General features: G+C 39.0%; 1 protein-coding gene and 1 pseudogene across 3 annotated transcripts in view; one reads left to right on the top strand and one right to left on the bottom strand.

The window, feature by feature from the left end:
• Positions 1–12,921, bottom strand: part of Thsd7b (thrombospondin type 1 domain containing 7B) — an 844,758-nt gene that overhangs the window by 114,681 nt on the left and 717,156 nt on the right. The window lies entirely within an intron of this gene.
• LOC110563892 (large ribosomal subunit protein eL6-like) overlaps positions 9,509–12,921 on the top strand; it is a 43,678-nt pseudogene continuing 40,265 nt past the window's right edge.

Genomic DNA, 12,921 nt, shown 5'->3' with positions numbered 1-12,921 from the left:
CTACACTTGGTCTGTAATTTGAGTGCTTCTCTCTGTGTCTGTATTTAAAGTGCTCCTCTAGGTGGAGACCAAACCACTGAGGTGGGCACAGAGAGTGCACTACCTGGGTGACATTCTCAACCCCATTCCTGAGATCAGGAATTGGAGTGAAACTCTGTAGCTAACTCAGACTCCTTAAGCAAAGTGCTTTTGCACAGTTAATCGATTAGCAAAATGCACAGGAATTGTTATTTTTTAATATTTGCACATCACACTGACCAGACTGACTTAGAATATAGATCCCATCACATTTTTTTTTCTAGTCTTTCCTATTTTTACAGAAGCTTAAAATTTCACTTATGTGAATGATACTGTCATCTCTAAAACTGGGCTGTATGTTCTCTGATGGGCTTTTGGAGGTATTCTTATTTCTATCATTAGAGTCTTAAGACTTAACTTATATTAGGTATATAGCCCATATCTCAAAATTTGTTTAGTGATGAATGAATTCATGGATATGGTCTTAAAGAGATAAATTGTAAGTGCTTTAATATAGCTGGAAAATTATAATTCCAATCTAAATTCCATTTTTATTTTAGTTCAATGTTTGCTCTTTTACATAATAGATTAAAATCTTAATGAACAGAATAACATTTCTCAGGGAGCTAACTTGGGCAGGTCAACTAAATAACTCTGTATCTGGTATCTTGAAGATTATAATTACTTTTGAATACACCCATCATCATCTCAATTTATAAGCAGTGGTAGCTTATGACTGAAATCTCTGTTCAAAGACTTAACAAGTCTCTACATTTGCTCTCACTATTACAGAAATACCATTAAAATAATTAATTTTAAAGTTATGAGTTATATCAGCTAATCAGAAGAAGAATATCATTGGTTTTCTATAGAAGCATAAACCATTAAAATGTTTAATAATAAGGAGCTCAGAAAAATCCTTGATAGAAATGTCTGCTTCATGATCTATATAGGCATAATTAAACTAGTGTTGAGCAATCAATGACCCCTGAACAGTGTTCACACAGCTGTTTTACTCACATAAGTGCCACTTCTATTCACAAGACTATGTGCTAGCTGACCATTGCTACCAAATCTTGCCAATGGCTACCTGCTGATTGGAACTTAGACCGTTGTCTGTGTAGACTTGACCATGACTAGGTTCACTCCTCCCTTTGGGTAGGTCTCCAGTGATTTCTTGTCTGTCCAAAAATAAGAGAGGGTAGAGCTCTTGGGGTGGAGCTGTGTGATTCCATTTCATTGCATCAATGCTCAAAATATGCACCGGGGAAATACCCAATTCATTATTACCTTAAACAGTACTGATACTGTGTGTGTGAAGGATTATCTCATTGAGAACCACTGAATGATTTCCTCACTTTTTTCGATTTATATAGGGTGAGAAATAAAAGTAATCAAAACTTACTTTTGGCATTTATCAGGGTACACAGCAAAAAATCTTTCAAAATCACTAACAATCATATTACACACAAGAGTTTGGGTGTACCACAGAAACTCAGTTGTTGAAATTCTATGTATTATTTTTCTTTTCTGTCTTTTATAAATGTTTTATTTAATTAATTTATTTATTTAATTCCTGATTAAAATGTAAACTTCCTGAGCACAGTGAATCCTCTATTGCTGCTGAGCAGAAGTCTTTAAGATTCTCCAGTTGCTTTTACCTCTCTACACAGTCTTTATCTTTTTCTTTAGCTTTATTCAAACTACTTCTGTCTATTTCCTCTGTAAAATACTGCTTCCATGTAAAAATTGATGTGTCAAAATTGTTTAAATCTCTCACTGGGCCAACTCTATCTCCATATATTTAAATATTATTCTCTCTTGAAAGATAATTTCATATTGCACTATTTCTGGCAATAAATTTCCTCAAATCTGTGCTTCATAGCTCCCAAGACAACAGACAGTATCACAGGTTTGGGTTTGTGTACACAAATTTTGTCTGCCTAGACAGAGACTGAGTTAGTTTTGAGACCAGAGTCAGTAGCTCATCTTATGCCATCATCCATGGAGACTGACCCCACTTCATCGGCTTTAAACTTGGGCTCATATTGGCAACTCCCCAGAATGCCTCAAGGCTTCCAAGCTCACACTGGTGTTACATCAGTGGCTCATCTTGTCCCCAGGCTTGACATGAATGGCTACTTGTGCCTCTGGCTTTCTAGCCTGCAGGTGGCAACTGTGGGACTTTCCGGGCCAATCAAACGACCTCCGTTTTTGTTCTATTGGTTTTACTCCTCTAGAGTCCAGATTCTTCAATCTTGGTTATGATATTACATGAGGGTCATGTAATTGAATTTGGAGCCTACAAAAAAATGAATAACAGTAGGTGATTTCTTACTATAAAACGAGGAACATTAATTTGAAGAGAAACATTGATCACTGTAGGTGCCTCTGGCGGCTCCCCCGTGTTGTACAGTGTGACTTCCCCTCAGCCTTGGTTCAGGACATGGAATATGTGCACCAGCCCTGTGACTGCTGTCATACCATGCAGCACTGACAAACGCTGGCTCAGCTCAGACGAAATTTGAGACTATTGCTTGTTTTGAATTACAGTGCTCCTGCTGCATTAGCAAAGTTTTCTGCTTTCAAAGAAACACAGCAATTTAATTGAAGACTTTTAATGTATTTCTACTGTCTGTCATTCCTTAGCATGTAACATATCAGGATAACTTTGAGTTGTATTCGACCATAATATTTATTTTAAAAATTGCTATTTATGTTACAGATTTGAGTTTTATTAGCAATCACTAAATGACTTTTATCTTGATATTAGAACAGAATTTCTAACCATCTCAGAGTGGGCCTTAAAGATACTTTAGCCACTTTGTACTGTGGGCTTAGTGAAACTCAATCCTCAGCACTGATGACTATAAAGTCAAACTGTACATCTACCCTGAAAAAAGTTCAAGATACTCGACATCCTGCAGTATCAAATACTCAGGTAAGATTTAATTCTTCACATATAAAAAAGCACAACTGTCCCATTGGCGTGTAAATTAGTAACAGTAGCATATATACCAAAGAATTGTTTCAAGGCGATTATCTTTATGGTTTATTATCAGTAACATCTGTATTCTGTGCTACTTTCATACACCCAGGCTCATGCAAAGCCGGTGGGGAAGGGTCCCTTGGTGGGAAGACTTAAGAAGCCCATCTCTGAGACCTGTGCCATGCTGCTCCATCCTCTCAGTGCTTAGACTATGCCTGAGCTCCTTCCCTCTGTCCTCAGCCCATCACAGCACACTTCTGCATGGTCTGCACTCTCTTTGTCCTATAGGCATGTTTCCCAATTGCTCCGTCCGGCAACCCAAATTTATTTACAGTCATACTACCCTTCCTGTCTGCACACACATCAGCACACATGCACGCACATACACAAATACCCCTGCCTGTGTATTTCTCGGTAAGCCATTTTCTTCATTAGAATATAAACTTCAGTGGAATTTTGAATGCCTTCAGGAAAGGGTGGCTAGGCTATATTAGGTAACTCTTTATCTAATAAGTGATTTCCTCTGTGTAGCGAGAGCCTCCTGCATCTTAGCTAAGGACTGTAGGGTTAATAATTACAGATCATGAAGCTACTGTGGGAAGATGCACCAAGGCTGCCCCGTGTGGCCCAGGTCACTACACAGAGAAACAGGGGCAGCCGCTCGCAATCCATTTTCATGAAACTGGATCTGCTCGTTATGTGAACTGAAATAGAATTTATAGCTAATGCAAAGGGTAACTGAGGTGCACCATGAGAACACATGAGCATGTCCTGTTCCTCAGGATCTGAGAAGCACAAACCTCAGCAGGGCCACAGATAATGAAATTTCAGCCTAGTGTATAAACAAGAATGGAGAGAACCTTTATATATCTGCAACACAAACCTGAAGATACCATCTATTTTAAAGTTAAATAAAATGCTGAAGAATATATAAAAATCTATCCTTATAAAAACAACAGAGAAAAATAAAGATTTGAATGAATATATGACTAAGGAGCACTTCAACAGACAATCAATTACAGCTCTAGGAAAATATATAAATTGAATACATCTATTTAATCTTAGGAAATTTTGTAATTTTATGATTAAATGAGACATTATAACTAATGGTCGTAACTATTTTGCCACATGATCACTTGTAATGGTACATTATAGGTTTTTATGTCAAAGCTCTCTGGTATGATTCCTAATTTAGAACTTCAGAGATGGAAATTACATGTTTACTGCTCAGTTAAACCTATGTGTGTGTTTCTATAATTTTAATATGAGGTGCATAAAACCTTATAATTTAAATATTTCTTTTGCATGAAATGAAGAATTAAATTCATTTTACAGTTAAAGCAATAGAAAGCTAAGCAACATAGATAAAGACCAAATCCTTTCCTCCTTCCTGGGGTGCATTCTGAGGCCTCCTTGGAATCAGATGAGGAAGAACATGCTTAGGAAGCTCAAGTGTGATGTTCTGAGTGCAGCTTCTAGCTGGTCATAAAATGCGCTCCCATGTTCGCAGCGACATGAAAGGGATCGCTGTAACAACCTGGCAGCCACCAGCATCACTAAAAATAGCTGAGCAGCTCTTAGAACTCTGGTTCTCATTAATCCTCTTAAATCCTGCCCCCGTAAATAGAAAAGGAGACAGAGAAAGAGGTGACTATTTGTTTTTAACAGCACAGACGCAAGCAATGAAAGAATAAACCCATATCACAGGCAGAAGGAGAAATGGAAGGATTAGAAAATAATCTGTGTTTCAAACCTTGTGGGAAACCAAAGTTAGGACATAAAAATGTTTCCTCCAATACCACTGTGGTATTTTTACGTGTGTGTGCTTGTATGTGTAACTTATGTGTGTGTGTTCATGCGCACATATACACAAGCGTGCATAGCTATTGTATTTGCTTTTCTTTCAGAGTTTAGTTAAAGAAAAGTAATATTGGAGAGAGAGCATCTAAGGATGCCACCGCTAAATTGTGTAGTCATTCTCTACTGTGTTTTCATGTACTGAAAGGTAATCTATCAAGCAGGCAAACAAGCAACACTGTCAGAACACATGGCTGTTCCCAGAGTGCTCTAATTACGTGGAGCTTACAAAATAGAACTCTTGCCACTTTTTGCTTTGGAATAGACAGAGGACCTGGTCGCTAAGTCCTCTGTAGAAGTGGAAGATATTGACGAAACAGCCAAACAATGAAGCGAGAGCAACGACAGTAAATATTTGAATTGCTTTGCTATCTCATGCTGTATATCAGGATGATTTGGGGATACACGCGTGACTCTGAGATGAAGGATGAGAATGAAGTTACAGGGTTTAGGTGAGTTTAGAGTTAATGAACACTTGGAGATGAATGCATCTTTCATGGGACTCCAGAGGAGAGCCAATTTAAACAGTACTTGCTCCCATTTATTTTTACCGGAAAATATTCAGGAAGGAGTCTATGGAGAACTGGAACATTCTAAGATGCTCCTGTAGGTGTATGTTACGTGTTGAACATTTTGCTCCCATGTCTGTTAGTGCGTTTTAATTTACATATGGTCACACAACATATACATGGTATTATATGGCTACATGAAATCTCGGAACCACAAATTAAGAAATAGATAATATTTCTCTTTCTGAGACTGGCTTAATTTGTTTAATATGGTGCTCTCTAGTTCCATCCATTTTCATGAAAATGACATAACTTTTGTGTGTATGTGTGTGTGTGTGTCTGTGTGTATCTGACAAAATTCCCTTGTGTATATAAGTCACACTTTCCTTGTCCATTCTTCTGTTGATGGCATGTCGGTTGGTTCTATAATTTGGCGATTGTGACTAATGCTGCAGGAAACATGGATGTGTAAGGATCTCTGTGATGTGTTGCTTTGTGTTTCTTGGGGAAATGCCCAGGGATGGGACAGCTGGGCCAATGGTATAGCTCATGCCATTCTTAATAATTAATTAATTATTTCAATTTATTTACTTTGCATCCTGGCTGTAGGCACTTCCCCTTGTCACCTCCTAGTATCATCCTCCCTCCCTCTTCTCCCCTTATGGCTTTTCTCTAGTCCCCTGATAGGGGAGGTCCTCCTTCCATCCTATCTGACCCTTGTCTATCAGGGCTCATCAGGACTGGCAGCATCATCTTCCTCTGTGGCCTGGCAAGGCTATACCCACCCTCCCAGGGGGAGGTGATCAAAGATCCAGCCACTGAGTTCATGTGAGAGACAGTCCCTGTTCCCCTTACTAGGGACCCACGTGGAAACTGAGCAGCCTATGGGCTTCATCCAAGAAGGGGTTACTATAGGGGACCTCCAAAAGACTCTACCCATCAGGTTCTGGAAGGAGATGCTGACACTCATAGCCAAACTTTGGGCAGAGTACAGGGAAACTTATGGAAGAAGGGGGAGATTGAAAGACCTGGAGGGGACAGGAGTCCCACAGGGAGACCCACAGAGCCAAAAACCTGGGCTCAGGGATCCTGCAGAGACTGATACTCCAACCAAGGATGATGTGTAGAGAGGACCTAGTTCTACTTCTTATGAAACTTCCATATTGACTTTCAGATATTGGACTAGCTTGTCTTTGCAACCAGCAGTGTACGAAGTTACTTGAAGCAGAATAGTTTTTTAATTAAAAAAATATTATTTATTATAATTTATTCACTTTGTATCCCAGCTGTAGCCCCCTCTGTCGTCCCCTCCCAATCCACCCTTCCTCCCTCCTCTCTTCCACTGATAGGGGAGGTCCTCCTTTCCTTCCATCTGACCCTAGCCTGTTAGGTCTCATCAAGACTGGCTGCATTGTCCTCCTCTGTGGCCTGGTAAAGCTGCTTCCCCCTCAGGGGGAGGTGATCAAAGAACCAGCCACTGAGCTCACATCAGAGACAGCCCCTGTTCCCCTTACTAGGGAACCCACTTGGACACTGAGTTGTCATGGGCTACATGTGTGCAGGGCTTCTAGGTTATCTCCATGCGTGGTCCTGGGTTGGATTCTTAACACACTTTAGTACTAGAGGAATACATCAGGAGTGATTCATTCTGAAGAAGTTAATTTAACAATAGTTAATCAACTGTTTTTAAAGAAAATATTGTGATTGAAGATAAAGAAAATATACTGTCTTTTTTTTTAATACATCATAGATACTTGACTAAGAAAACATTACCTCAATATACCTCTCTGAATAATTACAGATTTATGTATGAATATTATTGTATGCTTTATATAATATAAACTGTCTATTGTATATTTATATATGTATAGGTACAGATTTGTGGTTATATATGAATGTACAATTTATGTAAATATTTACATATAGCTTAAGATTTTATCTGTATACTTCTAATTCCTTTATAAATATACTTCAGTTATATAGTTCTAAATATTAATTATTAAAAGAACAACTGAGATCATAAAATTTACGGGGACAAAATAAGAAAGAAATCAGAAAATCAAAACAGGCCAACTGTATTCTATATTTGAAACTAACTCTGAAGGACACAGATATGTTTTGTCTATTCCTTAACCAAGCAGTTTAATAGTTTATAGCAAGTCATTTAATTTCTTACACTCTAATGAGGATGTCTTATCTTGAAGATGTTAAGTTTTCCCTAAGGGCTGTGATTCCATTAAATGTGTTTCATAGGAATTGTAAAGTAAGTTACAAAGCACATAGAAACAAAATAATCTAGAGTCATTTTTCCCTTTGATTTAAAAGGTTTTCTTTTTCTATAATTAGATTCCGTCCATTTTCCCCAACAATCAGTGCTGTATGAGATGGGAGAATTTCTCTTTCAGGTCCTGAAGCAGTAATAGCTTCACGCACCTATGAAAACATCCGTTATTGAAGTTTAATGTGCAGAGATAATCACTACTGTTGCTTTCTCATTGGTCAAACATGCATTCTTGTATGTTCTCACTGTAACACTAAAGCGTTACAAAAACTTAAGACACTAAGAGTTAGTGTAAGAAAGGCACTCTGATTGAACACATCCCCACACCGGCAGAAGAAGACAGTTGTGTTGGTGCCTTTGTGTGCACTTCACCCCGAGGTGCTGCAACTAACTACAGGTGTGAAAATTATGTGCAGACATAATTATGCCTAAAAATACCTCATGCAGGTGGAACTGGTCAGTTGTAGCCTCCCAAGGGAACTGTTGGTTAATTGTGCCAATTATTAGATAATTATAAATATAATCACATGAATTTCCATGTAATTTATTGCTTAAACAGCCTAGTGCTGAAAATAAGACCTAAATATAAGCTTTCCTAACACTTTTATTGAGGGTGCTGCTTGCTGAGCTTCAATTGCTGAAGAACTAGATCTCACCCCGATCAGTCTGTGCTTGGGCACCTGCTTCTGAGCTGTCATTATTTACTTCAAACTTGCTGTCCGTCTAACACAGGGATGAAGGAAGGCATCTTCATCAGGGTAGTGTTAGTCCAGTAGTAAGCCTTAATGACGTATCAAAAGCTTCTCCATAAATCCACACATGTACATGGATAGGAGTGCTTCACAGGTGTCATGAGTATAATCACGGTGAACAATGTTCACCCATTCCTGTGTTTCATAGGAAAGCAGAGTGTAGTGTGTACCTGTGGGCAGGACATCAGTGCTTGAGGCTACAGTGCTTAACCTCACAGCTGCTTGTGTGCTTTTGTCTTACTATCTAGCCCATAAAAGTGATGCGTTGTAATCTTCGTAAAGACATGAACAATGGCCACAAAATGGCTTGCCTTGATACTCAAACTATGTCAACTATTGCCTGTTCAGATACTTGACAACTGAGGAAAGTTCTGTTTCCTATGTGTCATCACATATCAGAATTCAAGGACCAGTGTTACCCATATCCATTTCTGTAGCTCACCTCTTTGCTGGTCCTTGTGCGACCAGCTTCACTCCCTCATTGTCTCGGGAATAGGCTCTGCCTCTGTTCCATATGCTTTACTTTGTCTCATCCTGACTTCAGTTGCTATTTCCAGACCTCCTGGTATATGTCTTACAGAAGTTTCCTGGCTCTATGTAAATCACCAGAACCCTATAGAATTGAAGGTGTCCCCTAGGTGCCCTAGGTGTTCTCTATGGAGTGGAAAATGCAACCTCTAGAGATGATGGGGTATGAGTCTTCTAACTTAGCAAAATTAGGTTCTTTCTTAAAACACACATGTTGCAATGTTTAGTCTCTTGGTCATCTGCCTTCTGCCCTCTGAACACAGCATTTCCTCCGCTTAGGACTGCAGCACTTAGTAGCCTGCTACATCCTTGACTCTGAAGCCCCACAGACATTAAACAACACATTTTTTAAAAAATAAGTTATTTAGTGTATGGCATTTTGTCATAGCAATACACCATGGACTAAGACACCCTCCTTATTGCTGCTCTTCAGATCTCCCAAATTTGCCCATAAATGTCCATCTCTGATGGTTTACCTTTCCCTCTTGGCAAATAAGAAACAGTGTAGTGTCAAAACCGTCATTATTTAAGCAAGGCAAGCATCCAGACTGTCTTGGTGCTCTCTCACGTCAATATGGTGGTTCATAGCCGGAAAGTGTTATCAGGTAAGTTATGATTTAGTGATACTGAAGTCACTGATGACAGAACTAAGTATAGCCTTGTCCAACACTGTCCCATCAAGTCTCAATGATCACAGAACAAATCATATTTCGGTATCTTGAGTTAAAGGGAAAGGCTGCAAGTCCATAGAACGTGCAATCCTGGCCAACTTAGTAGGGCCAGTGTTGTGACATAATTGGGTGTTTGCACAGAATGTACAGTCCTTAGGTTTGTTTCCAGCATCATTATAAAAATAATCTATTGTCTTTATTTATGAGATGGCTCTCTCTGTCTTCCCCTCCCCTTCCTCCATCCATGCTGTCTCTAAACATATGACTTACAATCTTCAAGGAGTCATTTTAACTAGGTAAAATAATGGCTTCCGTCCTTCTTTCAGCATGGACTCTTTGGGGAGGCACATTGTGCTAGTAATCTCTCTGGTATCTGTAGAATATGCTCTAGGAGTCATCTCTCAAAAGCTCCAGTGTAGACATAAGCCACTTTTCCTTTGTTAACATCTCTGTGTCCTTGGAGCTTCTCTCTCTGATGCTCGGTCAATTACAGCTCTTGTGAAGCTTTGGAGAAACAGACACAGAGGAAAATCACTGGGCCTTAGTAAGAGCCCAAGTGTTTTCTTCAGACATGTACCCACAGCTTTGACTCTGATTCTTCCAAAGATAGTACAAATCATGTTATGTTATTAACAGGAATTAGTTTCCATTTAACAGGCAATATTTAAAGGAATCAAGAAGCAAATCTAAAAACCACTTCTCACTTAATATTTCCCATACTGCTCAAAACGTCTTCTTTCCTCTTTTGATGATAACTGTCTCATCATCCCCTTGTCTCCCAAGTTTCAAATATGTAACAGGCTAGGCTCCATTCTGCTTCATTCCTTTGTATTTCTTAGGGAGATTCTGTAAGATTCCTGGATATTCTACATTTGCCAATTTCTTGTTTGTGTGTTGTTCTCAACAAGGCTCTATTATGAATTCATTGTCTTTATGAGGTCTCCTTAAATGACTCTTTTTGTGGGACCAGTATTAGCATTCCAGCATGCACAGGACTCGTGATTTTCAACAAATTTAGGCAAAGGAGCTGATTGCCTGTCTCTGCTGAAAAGATGCCTTCCTTGCTGTCTGTTGTGTTCGCAGTGCCTGCCACAGTTATCAGTCTGTGGTTCACTCATTCCTTTACTCAGTTGACATCAACAGAGCACCTCATTACATAAGGGTGATCATACATGAGTTGCTGATAGTCTAGTGGAGGAGAACAGGAAGGTTACAATCATTTAAAATAATTCCTAAAATGGAGAGTGTGTAAGGAAGGAGAAGAGCTATTTTGTGAACAGTGGGGGTATCCTGGAAGATTTAGTTTAGCTACTACGACTCCTGAGAGATGGAGTCTGTTGAATGAAGACTTTTCAAATGAAAACAATTGATTATATAGAAATGCAGCAATTAAAGGGATGTTTGTACTTAAGGAATGAAAACACTTGCCCTGGCTTGTGGGGCTAATTAAAGGGTGAGTCTGGATGGCAGTGGACTGCAAATGCTTCATTTTCCATGCCACTCAGCAGGATCTTTTCCCTTCATTAGCAAGCATGCTTGGATATCAGCATATAGTTTGGGAGCTTCTCATGCAAGAGGCTGAAGATTTGTAATGTGAACATCTCTGGAGATTGCAATACAAGTTTTCCTCAGAAGATAGTGAGGAAGACTCTCAGTGTGCAGTGAAGTTCAAGGGGACTGTTGCATAGGCAGTGTGGGGACAGACATGCTGAAGAGAGTGTCTACCAACTGAGGATGAAGATCCTGACAGTAGTAGTATCAGTCTTATGAAGATGAGAATCACCTTGTAATTCTACTTAGCCACTACTAACCTTACACCATAAAGCATTGCACTGGAAAGGGTTTATAAGAAAAGGCATCAACGTATGTGTTCTAGTTCCAACAATCTAGTTACTATCATTCTTCTCTTATTATACAACATATTACATTACTTACGCCTCATAAAACCTCTTCGGTAGTTCATCACTGTCTCTATTTAGCAGACACGGAAAGGAGAGCTTGGAGAGGTGAAACGGCATTCAGCATTACATTACACAATGCGTACAGAATAGCGCAAGATAAAAGTGAGGTCTCTCTGACTTTTTTTTTTCTTCACCGGGCTACTTTACAAATAGTTGTGATATAGCTCCCCTGGAGCGGTGGGGCAAGCAAGAAAGGAAATACAACATACAGGAATTTGTTCCGAACAAAACTGAACAGGAATTTGATATTTACTGAAGTTAAAAATATAGGTAATCCAACTAATGTGTGTCAAAATTGCTTTTTCACATGACAGAAACAGAAGCCTAAGAGGTTTAAGCAAAATCAGTACGTATTGATTCTCACGGCTGAAAATTCCAGGACAGACTTAGGGATCAATCATTCAGAGAACCATAAAATAACTCCATTTTGCTTGCCCTACTCATAAGATGGCTTCATCCTGGATGCTCAGGACCAAAGTTCTGAGAGCTTTCCTTTCCACAAGCGATCCCTGCTCACTGCTGTTCTGGCTGGTTCAGGGTCCATCTTACGGTCCACACTATATCCTTTCATCTCAGTGCTCTGCTTGTCGTGCGGGACAGTAACATTTGCCCTGGACCCAGCCCACAGGCAGCACCACTCAAATGCATCAGACTCTGCACAGTGCCACACTGGTTGATGAGATTAAAAACGGAAGCTTCCACATGATGGGAGCCACAGTGGCACACAATGTTCAGTCAAAATAGAGTAGGAAAATTCATATTGGCTTTTTATGGCTGTGACAGAATAAATTAAATGCGTTGATTCATTAGATGATGTTTTCCGAAATTTCTTTATTTCTTTAAGGCACTCCACAACTCAAATGATAATTATTTTCGCAAGAATTTTTATTTTTGATGGCTTCTAAACAGATCCAAACAAAAACATACAATTTCCTACAGGAGGTTTTTCAGCCAGGAACCAAATCCATTCAAGTAAAGTCATTCTATAAACTAGTGGGATTCTGTCTGTTGCTTTCAAAGTAACCAAGTATTCAATCAAATTTAAGCCCATTTTTGAACTTTAAGCTAATTTGTTTGCACATAGAGAAGCAGTCATTCTTCAGCTCAAACACATGGGTTCCTTCAGTCCTCTAGCAAATATTTCCTTCTATCCATTCATTCCTTTTATTTTCTTAAGATCATTCATTTCTCTGAGGAAAGTGGCAGTTTACCGACCCATCTCTTTGGTGATTCACTACAGAATACATTAGCTTTCAAGTTTCATTTACGAAATGCTTTCAAATATTACTGTTTAGTGATATTTTATTTTATGTCCACTTGGATTTAGTTGCTTTAACTTTCATTATAATAATAAA

The sequence above is a fragment of the Meriones unguiculatus genome, chromosome 18, assembly GCF_030254825.1.
Source record: "Meriones unguiculatus strain TT.TT164.6M chromosome 18, Bangor_MerUng_6.1, whole genome shotgun sequence".
NCBI lineage: Eukaryota > Metazoa > Chordata > Mammalia > Rodentia > Muridae > Meriones > Meriones unguiculatus.
Note: the sequence above shows the minus strand (reverse complement) of the source record. Positions and strands in the feature narration are given on the sequence as shown.